Source organism: Eleutherodactylus coqui, chromosome 5 (assembly GCF_035609145.1).
Source record: "Eleutherodactylus coqui strain aEleCoq1 chromosome 5, aEleCoq1.hap1, whole genome shotgun sequence".
Taxonomy (NCBI): domain Eukaryota; kingdom Metazoa; phylum Chordata; class Amphibia; order Anura; family Eleutherodactylidae; genus Eleutherodactylus; species Eleutherodactylus coqui.
In genome coordinates, this window is record NC_089841.1 from 241014162 (window position 1) to 241033736 (window position 19575).

Sequence of the window (19575 nt, forward strand, 5' to 3'; positions counted from 1 at the left end):
GAAGATATGCCATGATTGAGTCCTGATCTTCAGTCAGGTACTTTATGCCCTTCACATGCAGAGATGCTGTGTTTAGGAAAAAATATGCTGAAGCGTTGAAAAGCAGCGAACAGCAGAAATCCTTAGAATGACTAATAATGCCTAATTAGGGCCAGCTGTCTTCTTTTCCCAGCATTGTACTTAGGGTAACTACCCCCCTCCCTTTTTTCCAGCTTCCATAGAAGTCTAAGGGCGCCTACCCACTTGCGTTGCCGATTTTCGCGCGTGAAAAACGCGGTGTTTTCGCGCGTTTTTTGCTCGTTTTCCGCGGCGTTTTTTGCAGCCCTCCATTGACAATCATGGGTGCATTAAGAGAAAAATAAGGAGACATATGCAACTGACAGTTCCTACGTGAAAAAACCCCAAGAAACAGAAAAAAAACCCCAGATGGACAAGAACACATTCTATACTAATTGCTCTTGAGAAAAAACGCAAAACATCACAGGAAAAAAAATCGCAAGTGAGTAGGCACCCTCAGGGAGCATGCTGCGTATTTCAGCAAAAGATAGGGCAAGGCCTATCTTTTCATGCTGTGTATAAGACTGGTGACCGAAAACGATTGCGTATGTTCTATTTTTCCCTGACCCAATTTTTTTACTTGGCCAAAAATCATTCTTCTGAATGGATACATTGGAATCAAATGCTTCTCATGCTTGCAATTTTTGGACGATTTTGGCATTTTTTTCACACATGAAAAGGCGTGCAAAAAGATCGTCTCGCCTTTGCGGAAGAGATTGCATGAATGGATGAATTCCAGCTATTTGGAGTAGCCCGTTCACACAATCAGATGTGCGTAGTGCGTGTTTTCCAGCTCCCATTGGAGTTCATGGAAAGCACGCTCCAAAGATAGGACAGGTCCTATCTTTGCGCACACTACAAACCTTAGATGCAAGTTGCACTCGCATGTCCTATCTTTGGCAGATGCAAGTATTTTGCGCGTATAAAAATAGTTCCTGTGAACACTTCTATAGAAACTCATTGGTTCTTTTAGAAGCGATCTTTTTATCTGCCTATTCATGTGTGGAAAAAACACTTGTGTGACCGAGACCTAAGGCTTCTTTCACACGAGCGCATATCGGCCGGACGTTTTCATGCTGTGGATTCCAATGCATCAGATTTATGTCGGCAAAAACACCCGGCCGGCCAATATGGCACCGGACCATGGAACTATGTTTGGGCCAGAATACATCCAGCCGCTGCACAGGCTCCTATGGGAGCCCATGGCAGGGGCCGTAGGTGGGAGGGAGTTTAGCAGGGTGGCTGCTAAACTCCCTCCCTCTGTCCTCCCACCCCCACCCACCCATGCAGGCTCACCTGTCTTCCTCCCCTTTTATTCTGTGCAATGGAAGGGGGTGGGACAGAGGTGGAGCTAAGTGCTGATCTGCCCCGCCTCCTCCCGTTGATGGTTATAGACAAGGAGCGGGACATGGGCGAAGCTATGTCTTGTCCATAGCCATCGAAGGGAGGAGGCGGGGCGTACCAATGCTTATCTATGCCCCTGTCCCGCCCCCTTCCATTGCACAGACAGGTAAGAGGAAGACAGGTAAGACTACGATGGGGAGGGAGGGGGAATAGGAGATAGCCTGGTGAGGTTGGCACATTTGTTCACCAGGTTTTTTGCCCCCAATGTAGCCTATATCGGCCGGCCGTGAAAACGACAGGCCGATATGCGCTCGTGTGAAAGAAGCCTTAGGGTGAGATCTGCAAGAATTCTGCAGCAAATGCACATCCAAATGTAAGACATGCAAATTTTGATGTAGATTTTGCCATGGTCAAATTTTCCACTACATATCAAAGCATCCTTACTAAACTCATAAAGAGAGCAGTTTAAACAATAGACAAATATGATGATTGTATTTATCTAGTAAACACATAAGCAATTAAACTTGAAACCTAAGAAAAGAGAAAAAATATCTAGTGGTCAACTTGAAATAATTCTTTAATGAAGTTTTCTTGTGTATAATTGCCAATTCATAAAATATGTATTTATTTCATATTAAACATTAAGTTACTATTTTTGTTATAAATAATTAATGGAATATCCTTCTGCTTAGCCAAATAAATTTTTGTAATAAATGAACAAAATATCTGCAACAGATGCAGAATATAAAAATGCAGTTCACGCTTTGTTTAGAAAAAATGAAGGCTTTTCTGCAACCAGTTAAGAGAGAAATGAATGATCTGTGACTGTGTCATTTAATGACAATTGGAATCAATAGATCTGTAAATAGGAGGATTAGAGCAGAAAAGCTTTTAAAATGCATTATAAAGAATTGTATTTTGTGCGAGACATCTAATGCAAGCCAGCAATATGGATTTTCAGTAAGAGCTTATATATCTGGTACTGCTGGTTAAAGTCATGAGAAAAAAACTAAGTACACCCTCTTTGAATTCTAGCGTTTTATGTATTAGGACATAATAAAAAATATCTGATACTTAAAAGGTCTTAAAATTAGGTAAATACAACCCCAGCTGAACAACAACACATGACAAATTACACTGTGTCATTATTTAGCTAACAAAAACCAGCCCAAAATACAGAAGCAGTGTGTGAAAAATGAAGTACACCGTTACTGTGTCTGTCAGAATTAAGAGGGTAAGTAGCAACCAGGTGCTGCTAATCAAATGCCCTTGATTTATTGATAAACAAGTGGGACCACTAGAGATGAGCGAGCACCAAAATGCTCGGCTGCTCGTTGCTCGAGTCGAATTTTTCGTGATGCTCGAGGGTTCGTTTCGAGTAACGAACCCCATTGAAGTCAATGGGCGACTCGAGCATTTTTGTATATGACCGATGCTACGCATAGGTCATGACTTGTGAAACTCTGGAAAACATCCGAAAGTCATGGAAACACCACAGAAACGGACAGGGAAGGGCAGGGGCAGCATGCAGGGCTGCATCTCAGGCTCCCAGGTCCCACTATTAAGCCACAATGGGGGCAAGAGTCTGCCCCCCCCCCGTAATAATTTTTACTTCAGACAAACCCTCATTAGCAAGACACACCTTAGCTAAGCACCACACTACCTGCAACCAAGGACAATCACTGCCTGCGGGTGACACCGCTGCCTCTTCTCCTGGGTTACATACTGCCCAACCCCATGCATGACCCTGCATCCACAGCGCACACAAAAGTTTCCCTGTGCAGCCTTCAGCTGCCCTCATGCCACACACTTGCTTCATAGCTACACCACCCTCATGTCTATTTCTAAGTGTGTCTGTGATGAGGAGGAACCGGAGGCACACACTGCAGAGGGTTGGCAGGGCTAGGCAGCGACCCTCTTTGAAAGGGGGGTGATAGCCCACAATGCTGTTGAGAATCGATGATAAATTGACGTACGATCTCCACAATACAGCAATACTCTGTGTGGGAAGCACGTGAGCGGGCCCAGGGTCAGACTCGGTCCCAGCCTCCATCTTGTGTGACCCAAGGTGCCGCGAGTTACATAGCAATGGGAAATCCATGTGTCCACACACAATTCATTCTGTGTAGTTGTTAGATAGCTCAACACCGCAATGGAAAGTCTTTGAGTTCCTTGGGCTTGCCTATGCTGTCGGTGCACAAAGATGGTATTACACAAGAAGAAATTAGAGCGCCCAAACATGGTAGAGTTTCACCCTGCCAAGGACCTCAGCCCACATTTCTACCCTAGTCAGTCAGTGTATTTGTGCCAGACAGGTAAAGCAACGCAATGGGAATTCATTGTGCACTCACAGCATAGGCTAGCCTAAGAAACTTAAGCATGGTATTACACATGAGGAATTCAGAGTGCCCAAACATGGCAGAGTTTCACCCTGCAAAGGGCCTCGGCCTACATTTCTGCCCTAGTCAGTCAGTGGGTTTGTGTCAGACAGATAAAACACCGCAATGGGAAGTCTTTGTGCACCCACAGCATAGGCGAGCCCCAGGAACTTAAAGATGGTATTATGCATAAAGAAATCACAGTGCCCGAACATGGCAAAGTTTGGGCCAAGGGTGTGGGCCAAGGACCTCGGCCCACACCCCCAGCAATCGTGGGCATAAAGCGGACTTCGATGCTAGTACACCTGTGAACGTCTCATTTAATTATTTGCGGTTGCCTTCACCGCTCCAAAGACTGGATTAACCAGGAACAAGTTCCACAGGCCCTACCTGGTGCAGTTGCATTTCCCCCAGGACATAGGCCTCTATCCACACCCTCAGCAATCGCGGGCATGAAGCAGACTCTGATGCTAGTACAGCTGTGAAGGTCTCATTAAATCAGTTACGTTTGCTTTGACTGCTCGAAAGACTGCATTAAACAGGAAGAAGCTCCACAGACCCAACCTGGCGCAGTTGCATTTCCCCCAGGACATAGGCCTCTGCCCACACCCTCAGCAATCGCGGGCATAAAGCGGACTCCGATGCTAGTACAGCTGTGAAGGTCTCATTAAATCAGTTACGTTTGCTTTCACCACTCCAAAGACTGCATTAACCAGGAAGAAGTTCCACAGGCCCAACCTGGCCCAGTTGCATTTTCCCCAGGACATAGGCCTCTGCCCACACCCTCAGCAATCGTGGGCATGAAGCGGACTCCGATGCTAGTACAGCTGTGAATGTCTCATGAATGCAGTAACGCTCCTCTTGTTTGGACAAAACCAGTGCAGTGGATAACTGTGATAACATGAGAGAAAATACATGTTGCCCAGTGCTGATCCCATGACCCAAAGCAGGAGGAGGAGGTGGCATAACAAGGCCAAGAAGTATGTGAGCGGGCCTTGGGTCAGGCTCGGACCCAGCAAACACCTTGTGTGACCCAAGGTGCCGCGAGTGACATAGCAATGGGAAATCCGTGTGTCCACACACTATTCATTCTGTGTAGGTGTCGGATACCTCAATTGACAATGCAAGGGGAAAGCCATCTGCACTCCCCACCCTACCCAAGTCAGTCAGTGTATTTGTGCCAGACAGGTAAAACACCGCTATGGGAAGTCTTTGTGCACCCACAGCATAGGCGAGTCCAAGGAACCCAAAGACAGTATTAAACATGAAGAAATCATAGTGCCCAAACATGGCAGACTTTCACTGTGCCGAGGACATAGGCCTCTGCACAAACCCTCAGCAATCGCGGGCATAGAGCGGACTCCGATGCTAGTACAGCTGTGAAGGTCTCATGAATGCAGTAATGCTCCTCCTGTTTGGCCAAAGCAGTGTCTCAGATAACTGTGATAACACGGAAGAAAATACATGTTGCCCAGTGCTGATCCCATGACCCCGAACAGGAGGAGGAGGTGGCATTACAAGACCAAGAAACCAGGAGCTGCTATCGTCTTTGTGGGATTATGTGAGCGGGCCCAGGGTCAGGCTCGGTCCCAGCCTCCACCTTGTGTCACCCGAGTTACATAGCAATGGGAAATCCATGTGTCCCCACACAGATAGCTCAACACTGTAAGGGGAAGTCTTTGAGTTCCTTGGGCTTGCATATGCTGTCAGTGCACAAAGATGGTATTACACAGGAAGAAATCAGAGTGCCCAACCATGGGAGAGTTTCACCCCGCCAACGACCTTGGCCTTGGCCCACAATTCATGCCCTTGTCAGTCAGTGTATTTGTGCCAGATAGATAAAACACCGCGATGGGAAGACTTAGTGCACCCATATTATATAGAGAGACCCCTGTAACTTTTCTGTAGCAAAGGTATAAACAGACCCCAGTAACATTTCTTTGGTAAAAGTATAGACGGACCCCAGTAACATATCTGTAGCAGAAGTATAGGCAAACAAACACCAGTAACATTTCAGTAGCAAACGTATAGGCAGACCCCAGTAACATTTCTGTAGCAGAATTATAGGCAGAGACCTGTAACATTACTGTAGCAGAAGTATAGGCAGACCCCAGTAACATTTTTGTAGCAAAGGTATAGGCAGACCCCTGTAACATTGCTGTAGCAGAAGTTTAGGCGGACCCCAGTAACATTTCTGTAGCAGAAGTATAGGAAGACCCCAGTAACATTTCTGTAGTAAAAATATAGACAGACCCTAGTAACATTTCTGTAGTAGAAGTATAGGCAGACCCCTGTAACATTTCTGTAGCTGAAGTTTAGGCAGACCCCAGTAACATTTCTGTAGCAGAAGTATAGGCAGACCCCAGTAACATTTCTGTAGTAACAGTATAGACAGATCCCTGTAACATTTCTGTAGCAAAAGTATAGGCAGACCCCTGTAGCATTTCTGTAGTAAACGTATAGACAGACCCCAGTAACATTTCTGTAGCAGAAGTATAGGCAGACCCCTGTAACATTTATGTAGCTGAAGTTTAGGCAGGCCCCAGTAACATTTCTGTAGCAGAAGTATAGGCAGTCCCCTGTAACATTTCTGTAGTAACAGTATAGAAAGACCCCTGTAACATTTCTGTAGCAGAAGTATAGGCAGACCCCTGTAATATTTCTGTAGCTGAGGTTTAGGCAGACCCCAGTAACATTCCAGTAGCAGAAGTATAGGCAGACCCAGTAACATTTCTGTAGTAAAAGTATAGGCAGACCCCTGTAACATTTCAGTAGCAGAAGTATAGGCAGACCCCTGTAACATTTCAGTAGCAGACGTATAGGCAGACCCCTGTAACATTTCTGTAGCAAGAGTATAGGAAAACCCCTGAAACATTGGTGTACCATGAGTGTAGGCGAAGGCTGGAAAAATAAGATAGATAACAGTATAGGCGAGGGCCAGAAAAATGAGTGTACCAAGAGTACAAAAGTACCCCTGAAAAATTGCTCAAAAATTGTAAGCAGAGCCTTTTGGGCCGCAGAAAAATTGGCACTTCAGCGTGATGACATGATGTTTCAGGAGGAGGATTAGGAGAAGGAGGACTAATGTCTGAGAGAGATTGACAAAGCTAATTCCGCCTTTTTTCCGGTGACAGAGAATGCTTTTTTCTCCGGTTGCAGCGAAAAGAATCTTTAGGTTCCGCCGGTGGAGAAGAGAAGTCTGGGGAAATCCAGGCTTTGTTCATCTTTATGAGTGTAAGCGTATCGGCACTGGCAGTTGACAGGCAGGTACGCTTATCCGTGATGATTCCCCCGGCCACACTAAACACACTCTCTGACAAGACGCTAATGGCAGGGCAAGCCAGCACCTCCAGGGTGTACAGCGCAAGTTCGTGCTACGTGTCCAGCTTTGACACCCAATAGTTGTATGGAGCAGAGGCATTACAGAGGATGGTAGTACGATTGGCTACATACTCCCTCACCATCTTTTTACAGTGCTCCCTCCGACTCAGCCTTGACTGGGGAGTGGTGACACAGTCTTGCTGGGAAGCCATAAAGCTGTCAAAGGCCTTGGAGAGTGTTCCACTGCCTGCGCTGGAGATGCTGCCTGATCTCCGCACCTCCCCTGCTACTTGGCTCTCGGAACTGCGCCTTCTGCCACTAGCACTGTCAGATGGGAAGTTTAGCATCACTTTTTCCACCAGGGCCCTGTGGTATTGCATTACTCTCGTACCCCTTTCCTCTTCAGGAATGAGAGTGGAAAGGTTCTGTTTATACCGTGGGTCGAGAAGGGTGTACACCCAGTAATCTGTGTTGGCCAGAATGCGTCTAATGCGAGGGTCACGAGAAATGCATCCTAACTAGAGATGAGCGAACACCAAAATGTTCGGGTGTTCGTTATTCGTAACGAACTTCCCGTGATGCTCGAGGGTTCGTTTCGAACAACGAACCCCATTGAAGTCAATGGGCGACCAGAACATTTTTGTATTTCGCCGATGCTCGCTAAGGTTTTCATGTGTGAAAATCTGGGCAATTCAGGAAAGTGATGGGAATGACACAGTGACGGATAGGGCAGGCGAGGGGCTACATGTTGGGCTGCATCTCAAGTTCCCAGGTCCCACTATTAAGCCACAATACCGGCAAGAGTGGGCCCCCCCCCCTCCCAACAACTTTTACTTCTGAAAAGCCCTCATTAGCATGGCATACCTTTGCTAAGCACCACACTACCTCCAACAAAGCACAATCACTGCCTGCATGACACTCCACTGACACTTCTCCTGGGTTACATGCTGCCCAACCGCCCCCCCTCCCCCCCACAGCGCACACCAAAGTGTCCCTGCGCAGCCTTCAGCTGCCCTCATGCCACACCACGCTCATGTCTATTTAGAATTGCGTCTGCCATGACGAGGGACCGCAGGCACACACTGCAGAGGTTGGCACGGCTAGGCAGCGACCCTCTTTAAAAGTGGCGGAGCGATAGCCCACAATGCTGTACAGAAGCAATGAGAAATAGAATCCTGTGCCACCGCCATCAGGAGCTGCACACGTGGGCATAGCAATGGGGAACCTATGTGCCACACACTATTCATTCTGTCAAGGTGTCTGCATGCCCCAGTCAGACCGGGCTTTTTAATTCATAGACACAGGCAGGTACAACTCCCTATTGTGAAGTCCCTGTCGACCCACAGCATGGGTGGCTCCCTGGAACCCACTGGCGGTACACAGAAATATCCCATTGCATTGCCCAACACAGCTGAGGTAGTAATGTCGTGCTTAATGCAGGTGGGCTTCGGCCCACACTGCATGCCCCAGTCTGACTGGGGTTCTTTATAAGTGTACAGAAGTATTAAAAACTCAGTGTGCACCTACAGCATGGGTGGCTCCCTGGAACCCACCGGCGGTACACAAAAATATCCCATTGCATTGCCCAACACAGCTGAGGTAGTAATGTCGTGCGTAATGCAGGTGGGCTTCGGCCCACACTGCATGCCCCAGTCAGACTGGGGTTCTTTACAAGTGGACACATGTAGGTTTAACTCCCTGTGGACCCACTGCCTGGGTGGGTGCCAGGAAGCCACCGGCGGTACATAGAAATATCCCATTGCATTGCCCAACACAGCTGAGGTAGTAATGTCGTGCGTAATACAGGTGGGCTTCGGCCCACACTGCATGCCCCAGTCAGACGGGTTCTTTAGAAGTGTACAGAAGTATTAAAAACTCAGTGTGCACCTACAGCATGGGTGGCTCCCTGGAACCCACCGGCGGTACACAAAAATATCCCATTGCATTGCCCAACACAGCTGAGGTAGTAATGTCGTGCGTAATGCAGGTGGGCTTCGGCCCACACTGCATGCCCCAGTCAGACTGGGGTTCTTTACAAGTGGACACATGTAGGTTTAACTCCCTGTGGACCCACTGCCTGGGTGGGTGCCAGGAAGCCACCGGCGGTACATAGAAATATCCCATTGCATTGCCCAACACAGCTGAGGTAGTAATGTCGTGCGTAATACAGGTGGGCTTCGGCCCACACTGCATGCCCCAGTCAGACGGGTTCTTTAGAAGTGTACAGAAGTATTAAAAACTCAGTGTGCACCTACAGCATGGGTGGCTCCCTGGAACCCACCGGCGGTACACAAAAATATCCCATTGCATTGCCCAACACAGCTGAGGTAGTAATGTCGTGCGTAATGCAGGTGGGCTTCGGCCCACACTGCATGCCCCAGTCAGACTGGGGTTCTTTACAAGTGGACACATGTAGGTTTAACTCCCTGTGGACCCACTGCCTGGGTGGGTGCCAGGAAGCCACCGGCGGTACATAGAAATATCCCATTGCATTGCCCAACACAGCTGAGGTAGTAATGTCGTGCGTAATACAGGTGGGCTTCGGCCCACACTGCATGCCCCAGTCAGACGGGTTCTTTAGAAGTGTACAGAAGTATTAAAAACTCAGTGTGCACCTACAGCATGGGTGGCTCCCTGGAACCCACCGGCGGTACACAAAAATATCCCATTGCATTGCCCAACACAGCTGAGGTAACGTCAGCTGTAATGCAGGTGGGCTAAAAATTAATTTGATTACACTGTAGGCGAGGGCCCACAAAAATTGCTGTATCAACAGTACTAATGTACATCCCAAAAATTGGCCATGGCCAGCCAAGAGGGCAGGTGAAACCCATTAATCGCTTTGGTTAATGTGGCTTAAGTGGTAACTAGGCCTGGAGGCAGCCCAGTGTAACGAAAAATTGGTTCAAGTTAAAGTTCCAATGCTTTTAAGCGCATTGAAACTTATAAAAATTGTTCAGAAAAATTATTTGAGTGAGCCTTGTGGCCCTAAGAAAAATTGCCCGTTCAGCGTGATTACGTGAGGTTTCAGGAGGAGGAGCAGGAGGAGGAGGAGGAGGAATATTAGACACAGATTGATGAAGCAGAAATGTCCCCGTTTTGGATGGTGAGAGAGAACGTAGCTTCCATCCGCGGGTGCAGCCTACGTATTGCTTACGTATCGCTGCTGTCCGCTGGTGGAGAACAGAAGTCTGGCGAAATCCAGCCTTTGTTCATCTTGATGAGTGTTAGCCTGTCGGCACTGTCGGTTGAGAAGCGGCTACGCTTATCTGTGATGATTCCCCCAGCCGCACTAAACACCCTCTCCGACAACACGCTAGCCGCAGGACAAGCAAGCACCTCAAGGGCATACAGGGCTAGTTCAGGCCACGTGTCCAGCTTCGACACCCAGTAGTTGTAGGGGGCAGAGGCGTCACCAAGGATGGTCGTGCGATCCGCTACGTACTCCCTCACCATCCTTTTGCAGTGCTCCCGCCGACTCAGCCGTGACTGGGGAGCGGTGACACAGTCTTGGTGGGGAGCCATAAAGCTGGCCAGGCCCTTAAAGACTGTTGCACTGCCTGGGATGTACATGCTGCTCGATCTACGCACATCCCCTGCAACATGGCCCTCGGAACTGCGCCTTCTGCCACTAGCGCTGTCGGCTGGGAATTTTACCATCAGCTTGTCCGCAAGGGTCCTGTGGTATAGCAACACTCTCGAACCCCTTTCCTCTTCGGGAATCAGAGTGGGCAGGTTCTCCTTATACCGTGGATCGAGCAGTGTGTACACCCAGTAATCCGTAGTGGCCAGAATGCGTGCAACGCGAGGGTCACGAGAAAGGCATCCTAACATGAAGTCAGCCATGTGTGCCAGGGTACCTGTACGCAACACATGGCTGTCTTCACTAGGAAGATCACTTTCAGGATCCTCCTCCTCCTCCTCCTCCTCCTCCTCAGGCCATACACGCTGAAAGGATGACAGGCAATCAGCCGGTGTACCGTCAGCAGCGGGCCAAGCTGTCTCTTCCCCCTCCTCCTCATCCTCCTCATGCTCCTCCTCCTCCTCCTGTACGCGCTGAGAAATAGACAGGAGGGTGCCCTGACTATCCAGCGGCATACTGTCTTCCCCCGCCCCCGTTTCCGAGCGCAAAGCAGCTGCCTTTATGGTTTGCAGGGAATTTCTCAAGATGCATAGCAGAGGAATGGTGACGCTAATGATTGTAGCATCGCCGCTCACCACCTGGGTAGACTCCTCAAAATTACCAAGGACATGGCAGATGTCTGCCAACCAGGCCCACTCTTCTGAAAGGAATTGAGGAGGCTGACTCCCACTGCGCCGCCCATGTTGGAGTTGGTATTCGACTATAGCTCTACGCTGTTCATAGAGCCTGGCCAACATGTGGAGCGTAGAGTTCCACCGTGTGGGCACGTCGCACAGCAGTCGGTGCACTGGCAGCTTAAAGTGATGTTGCAGGGTGCGCAGGGTGGCAGCGTCCGTGTGGGACTTGCGGAAATGTGCGCAGAGCCGGCGCGCCTTTACGAGCAGGTCTGACAAGCGTGGGTAGCTTTTCAGAAACCGCTGAACCACCAAATTAAAGACGTGGGCCAGGCATGGCACGTGCGTGAGGCTGCCGAGCTGCAGAGCCGCCACCAGGTTACGGCCGTTGTCACACACGACCATGCCCGGTTGGAGGCTCAGCGGCGCAAGCCAGCGGTCGGTCTGCTGTGTCAGACCCTGCAGCAGTTCGTGGGCCGTGTGCCTCTTATCGCCTAAGCTGAGTAGTTTCAGCACGGCCTGCTGACGCTTGCCCACCGCTGTGCTGCCACACCGCGCGACACCGACTGCTGGCGACATGCTGCTGCTAACACATCTTGATTGTGAGACAGAGGAGGAGGAGGAGGAGGAGGGTGCTTTAGTGGAGGAAGCATACACCTCCGCAGATACCAGCACCGAGCTGGGGCCCGCAATTCTGGGGGTGGGTAGGACGTGAGCGGTCCCAGGCTCTGACTCTGTCCCAGCCTCCACTAAATTCACCCAATGTGCCGTCTGGGAGATGTAGTGGCCCTGCCCGCCTGTGCTTGTCCACGTGTCCGTAGTTAAGTGGACCGTGGCAGTAACCGCGTTGGTGAGGGCGCGCACAATGTTGCGGGAGACGTGGTCGTGCAGGGCTGGGACGGCACATCGGGAAAAGTAGTGGCGACTGGGAACTGAGTAGCGCGGGGCCGCCGCCTCCATGATACTTTTGAAGGACTCCGTTTCCACAACCCTATACGGCAGCATCTCAAGGCTGATGAATTTTGCGATGCGGACGGTTAACGTTTGAGCGTGCGGGTGCGTGGCGGCGTACTTGCGCTTGCGCTCGAACACTTGCGCAAGCGACGGCTGAACGGTGCGCTGAACTACACTGCTGGATGGGGCCGAGGACAGCGGAGATGAGGGTGTGGGTGCAGGCCATGAGGCGGTAGTGCCTGTGTCCTGAGAGGGGGGTTGCATCTCAGTGGCAGGTTGGGGCACAGGGGGAGAGGCAGGGGTGCAAACCGGAGGCGGTGAACGGCCTTCATCCCACCTTGTGGGGTGCTTGGCCATCATATGTCTGCGCATGCTGGTGGTGGTGAGGCTGTTGGTGTTGGCTCCCCGGCTGAGCTTTGCGCAACAAAGGTTGCACACCACTGTTCGTCGGTCGTCAGGCGTCTCTGTGAAAAACTGCCAGACCTTAGAGCACCTCGGCCTCTGCAGGGTGGCATGGCGCGAGGGGGCGCTTTGGGAAACACTTGGTGGATTATTCGGTCTGGCCCTGCCTCTACCCCTGGCCACCGCACTGCCTCTTGCAACCTGCCCTGCTGATGCCCTTGACTCCCCCTCTGAAGACCTGTCCTCCTGAGTAAGCGTTGCACACCAGGTGGGGTCAGTCACCTCATCGTCCTGCTGCTCTTCCTCCGAATCCTCTGTGCGCTGCTCCCTCGGACTTACTGCCCTTACTACTACCTCACTGCAAGACAACTGTGTCTGATCGTCATCGTCCTCCACAGAAAGTTGTTGAGACAGTTGGCGGAAGTCCCCAGCCTCTTCCCCCGGACCCCGGGAACTTTCGAATGGTTGGGCATCAGTGACGATAAACTCCTCTGGTGGGAGAGGAACCGCTGCTGCCCAATCTAAGCAGGGGCCCGAGAACAGTTCCTGGGAGTGTTCCCGCTCCTGAGCAGGTGTTATTGTAGTGGAGTGAGGAGGCTGGGAGGAAGGAGGAGCAGCAGACAGAGGATTCGGATTGGCAGCAGTGGACGGCGCAGAACTGCGGGTAGACGATAGGTTGCTCGAAGCACTTTCTGCCATCCAGGACAGGACCTGCTCACACTGCTCATTTTCTAATAACCGTCTCCCGCGTGGACCCATTAATTGGGCGATGAATGTGGGGACGCCAGAAACGTGCCTCTCTCCTAATCGCGCAGCAGTCGGCTGCGACACACCTGGATCAGGAGCTTGGCCTGTGCCCACACCCTGACTTGGCCCTCCGCGTCCTCGGCCACGTCCACGTCCACGTCCTCTAGGCTTACCCCTACCCCTCAGCATGCTGTATTACCAGTGATTAGATTTCCCAGGCAGGAAATAAATTGGCGCAAGACTGCAGGCCAAATATAATTTTTGCCCTTTTTGGAAAACGAAAGGCCCCACTGCCTCTAGTGAATGAATAATCTAAGTTTAATAACTGTGCTGTGTCCCTGCTTATGTGTCACAGAACGTGAGGGTAGCAGAGTTATTATAACTCTTGGAGAGCAGGTATTTTTTTTTCCCAATTAAGGAAAGCAAATGGCGAAGCCAGCAGTAAAGCGTAGCTGGGTGCGTATGATTTAGCAATGTTTTTCACGCAGCTCACACGTCTCCACAGGCGTAAGGACGGACACAGGCTGGACAAATAGATTTCTTTTCAGTTTTTTCCCACCAACAGGCAGCACTGCGTATATTCAATGAACCTGCGAAGTTTAATAACTGTGCTGTGTCCCTGCTTATGTGTCACAGAACGTGAGGGTAGCAGAGTTATTATAACTCTTGGAGAGCAGGTATTTTTTTTCCCAATTAAGGAAAGCAAATGGCGAACCCAGCAGTAAAGCGTAGCTGGGTGCGTATGATTTAGCAATGTTTTTCACGCAGCTCACACGTCTCCACAGGCGTAAGGACGGACAGAGGCTGGACAAATAGATTTGTTTTCAGTTTTTTCCCACCAACAGGCAGCACTGCGTATATTCAATGAACCTGCGAAGTTTAATAACTGTGCTGTGTCCCTGCTTATGTGTCACAGAACGTGAGGGTAGCAGAGTTATTAACTGTGGCAGAGCAGGTATTTTTTTTTCCCAATTAAGGAAAGCAAATGGCGAAGCCAGCAGTAAAGCGTAGCTGGGTGCGTATGATTTAGCAATGTTTTTCACGCAGCTCACACGTCTCCACAGGCGTAAGGACGGACACAGGCTGGACAAATAGATTTGTTTTCAGTTTTTTCCCACCAACAGGCAGCACTGCGTATATTCAATGAACCTGCGAAGTTTAATAACTGCGCTGTGTCCCTGCTTATGTGTCACAGAACGTGAGGGTAGCAGAGTTATTATAACTCTTGGAGAGCAGGTATTTTTTTTCCCAATTAAGGAAAGCAAATGGCGAACCCAGCAGTAAAGCGTAGCTGGGTGCGTATGATTTAGCAATGTTTTTCACGCAGCTCACACGTCTCCACAGGCGTAAGGACGGACAGAGGCTGGACAAATAGATTTGTTTTCAGTTTTTTCCCACCAACAGGCAGCACTGCGTATATTCAATGAACCTGCGAAGTTTAATAACTGTGCTGTGTCCCTGCTTATGTGTCACAGAACGTGAGGGTAGCAGAGTTATTAACTGTGGCAGAGCAGGTATTTTTTTTCCCAATTAAGGAAAGCAAATGGCGAACCCAGCAGTAAAGCGTAGCTGGCTGCGTATGATTTAGCAATGTTTTTCACGCAGCTCACACGTCTCCACAGGCGTAAGGACGGACAGAGGCTGGACAAATAGATTTGTTTTCAGTTTTTTCCCACCAACAGGCAGCACTGCGTATATTCTATGAATAATAACTGTGTTGTGGCCCTGCCTATACAATTCTTTCCCTGCAGTATCAATGGAGGGTGGAATGCTCTGCAGAGGCGATTTTGAGAAGCCCAAAAAAAATGCAGCACAGCCAACAGCAGCCTGGACAGTACTGCACACGGATAAATATGGCCCTAGAAAGGACCGTTGAGGTTCTTGAAGGCTACACTCACTCCTAACACTCTCCCTGCCTATGCAGCACTTCTGTCCCTAATGCCAGGTGCAACGGTCTGCAGAGGCGATTTTGAGAAAAAAAAAATCCCACTGCTAACAGCAGCCAACACACAGCTATCAGTGGCCCTAATAAGGACCTTTGGGGTGTCTTGAAGCCTACACTAACTACCAATTCTTTCCCTACAGCAGCTCCGGTATAAACAGCACTGTCCCTCATCTAACTCACACCGCATCTGAGGCGAGCCGCGGGAGGGGCCGACTTTTATATTAGGCGAACACCTGATCTCGCCAGCCACTCACAGCAGGGGGGTGGTATAGGGCTTAAACGTTGCAGGGGGAAGTTGTAATGCCTTCCCTGTCTTTCAATTGGCCAGAAAAGCGCGCTAACGTCTCAGGGAAGGAAGTGAAAGTAACCAGAACACCGCATGGTGTTCGTCACGAATAACGAACATCCCGAACACCCTAATATTCGCACGAATATCAAGCTCGGACGAACGCGTTCGCTCATCTCTAATCCTAACATGAAGTTAGCCATGTGTGCCAGGGTGCCAGTACGCAACGTATCGCTGTCCTCACTAGGAGGATGACTTTCAGGAACCTCCTCCTCCTCTTCAGCCCATACACACTGAACAGATAAGAGGCAAGCAGCATGGGTACCCTCTTCAGTGTGCCCAGCTGTCTCTTCCCCCTCCTCCTCCAAAACGCGCTAAGATATAGACATGAGGGTGGTCTGGCTATCAAGCGACATACTCTCATCCCCCGTCGCCTATTTCAACCGCAAAGCGTCGGCCTTTATGCTTTGCAGTGAACTTCTCAGCAGGCATAGCAGCGGGATGGTAACGCTAATGATTGCAGCATCACCGCTCACCATTTGGGTAGACTTCTCAAAGTTTCAGAGGACCTGGCAGATATCTGCCATCCAGGCCCACTCCTCAGTAAAGAATTGGGGAGGCTAACTACCAGTACGCCGCCCATGTTGGAGTTGGTATTCCACTATTGCTCTACGCTGCTCGTAGAGCCTGCCCAACATGTGCAGCATAGAATTCCATCAAGTGGGCACGTCGCACAGCAAACGGTGCTCTGGCAGATCAAACCGATGTTGCAGGGTCCTCAGGGTGGCAGCGCCCGTGGTGGACTTGTGGAAATGTGCGCAGACGCGGCGCACCTTGCCGAGCCGGTTTGACAAGTGTGAATAGTTTTTAAGAAACCGCTGAATCACCAGATTGAAGGCGTGGGCCAGGCATGGCATATATGTGAGGCTGACGAGCTGCAGAGCCACCACCAGGTTATGGCCGTTGTCACACATGACCATGCCCGGCTTGAGGCTCAGCGGCGAAAGCCGGAGGTCGGTCTGCTCTGTCAAACCCTGCAACAGTTCGGGGGCCGTGTGCCTCTTGTCACCTAAGCTGAGTAGTTTCAGCATGACCTGCTGACGCTTGCCCACCGCTGTGCTGCCGCGCCATACCGACTGCTGGCGACGTGCTGCTCACACTTCTTAATTGAGAGGTAGAGGTTGCATAGGAGGAGGGGGAGGGTTTAGAGGAGGTGGCATAAACTGCTGCAGATACTAGCACCGAGGTAGGACCAGCTATTCTGGGTGTGGGTAGGACGTGAGCGGTCCCAGGCTCTGACTCGGTACCAGCCTCCACTAAATTCACCCAATGTGCCGTCAGGGAGATATACTGGCCCTGCCCGCCAGTACTTGTCCACATGTTCGTGGTTAAGTGGACCTTGGCAGTAACCGCATTGGTGAGGGCACGATTTATGTTGCGGGAGACGTGCTGGTGTAGGGTTGGGACGGCACACTGGGAAAAATAGTGGCGACTGGGGACCGAGTAGTGCGGGACCGCTGCCGCCATCATGTTTTTGAAAGCCTCCGTTTCCACAAGCCTGTACGGCAGCATCTTCAGGCTGATTAATTTGGCAATGTGCATGTTTAAAGCTTGTGCGTGCGGATGCGTGGCGGCGTATTTGTGCTTTCGCTCCAATGCTTGTGCTAGCGACAGCTGAACGCTGCCCTGAGAGACATTGCTGGATGAAGTGGAGGACAGTGGAGGTGAGGGTGTGGGTGAAGGCCGGGAGGTGCCCGTGCCTGTGTCCTGAGAGGGGGGTTGGATCTGAGTAGCAGGTTGAGGCACAGGGGAAGAGGCAGTGGTGTGACCTGGAGGCAGTAAACAGCCTTCGTCCCATCTTATGGGGTGCTTGGCCATCATATGCCTGCGCATGCTGGTGGTGGTGAGGCTGGTAGTGGTGGCTCCCCGGCTGATCTTGGTGCCACACAGGTTGCACACCACTGTTCGTCGGTCGTCCACACCTTTGAAAACCTAGCCCTCTGCACGGAGGCTTGGCGCGAGGGGGTGCTTTGGGAAACAGTCAAAATATTACAAAAGGCTGCAAACAGGCCTAGCTGTGTAATACAAAAATGAAAGCACTACTACTCCCAGCAGCCACCAGGTAAAATGCACACGGTGAGATGTAGCCCTAAGAAGGACCGTTGGGGTTCTTGCAGACAGGATTTTACACTACCACTTTCCCTTTCTCTGCAGCACTTTCCCTATACTCTGTATAATAGACTGCAGACTGAGAACGTTATATCTGTAATGGCCTGCACAGCCCGAGATCAAAAAAAAAATTATGCACTACTGCTCCCAGCCAGCCACAACAGTAATGCCCACAGTCAGATGTAGCCCTAAGAAGGACCGTTGGGGTTCTTGAAGACAGGATCCTACGCTAACACTTTGCCTATAAGAGCAGCAGCACTTTCCCTAATCTCTGCCAGCCTGTGTCTGAGGCGAGCCGCGGGCGGGACCGCTTTAAGTACTGGGTGGTCATTTGATCCCACCATCCACTCTGTCAAAGTGATATGTGAAAAATATTTGGTAGTATGTAATTAACGTGGTATTCATATCTCAGACATTAATGGCTTATCTAGAGAATATGCTATAAATATATAATAAATGTGGTTTCCACCTCTGGGTTCTAAACCTGTCTCAAAAAACTTGTCCCCAATCATTCTGTGCCACTTTACTTTTTCTGCCTGAACCAGCCAGAATTTTGTAAACAAAACATAGCACTGTAAAAATACCACAGAGGTGGATAAACCATTTGTAGGATCTTGGACAGCTAAAGTAGAATTTGGAGCTAGCCATATAAGCCAACAATCTTCTATAATGGTTACCCAGATAAAAGAACTATTGTTTACAGAAAAATAGTTTCTATTAAGATTTAGAGTTCAAAGATGGTTGTATATGACCTTTGAAGGTATCTTCAGGTAGCTAGGTTGTATTCACTTGGATCATTAATATATGCATTGTCAGTTGGGACAAGGGCCTTATTGGCAACTTCGTTCTACTTTCATGGAACATTTTGAAAAGGAGACAGATGAGCACACAAATCCTTTCTGATAATCCTTTATGAAGTTGATTGAGAAGGGTTGCGGTAACTGGTGATTTAGTCTATCCGGGTTCGCTCCTGTTTGATGTAAATACTTCTTATGTTTAACAAAAAAACAACCCCCTTAAAATAACATTCATCATTGGGTTAGACATATGGGAAGCCTTCTGGGCAAATAGTGTTCAGGAAGACCATTAGTTAGTTATGAGTCTAGTGAAGACATCGAATAAGTTCAAATGCACAGTTCAAGGTAAAAAATATGTATAAATGTTCTTGACAGTTCGGCTTTCCAGAAACAAGTGTTCAGAGTTCTGAAAAACTTCTACATTTTATTGCTTAGAAACTTCAGTTGTTACATACATATCCGGATAATTGCAAAAGATATTCCAAAAGATTTTGGCACTGGACATTCGTAATGAAATTGACAATGACAAGTAGTTTTTTCCCAGTGTATTGTTTGGTGATGTTTCCCTAGTGTATTGTTCAGGGATGAGGCTAGTTTTCGTGTTTCAGGCCACATCCATCAACACAACATAAGGATATGGCAAACAAGTGTCCTTATGGTTTTGTTAAACATAACAATAATAGCCCAAAACGGAATGTATGGTAAGCTGTTGCCAGAGGATCCCTTATTGGTCCATTTTTCTTTGTAGAAGGCATTGTGACATTACAGTTACCTCACCATGTTGGAACTCATTGTATTATCTCAATACAATAAAAATATTAAGAATGGGATCTTTCAGCAGGATTGTGTCCATCCACTCTACAATAATATAATAACATCAATAACAATCATCATCTTATTTATATAGCGCCAACATAT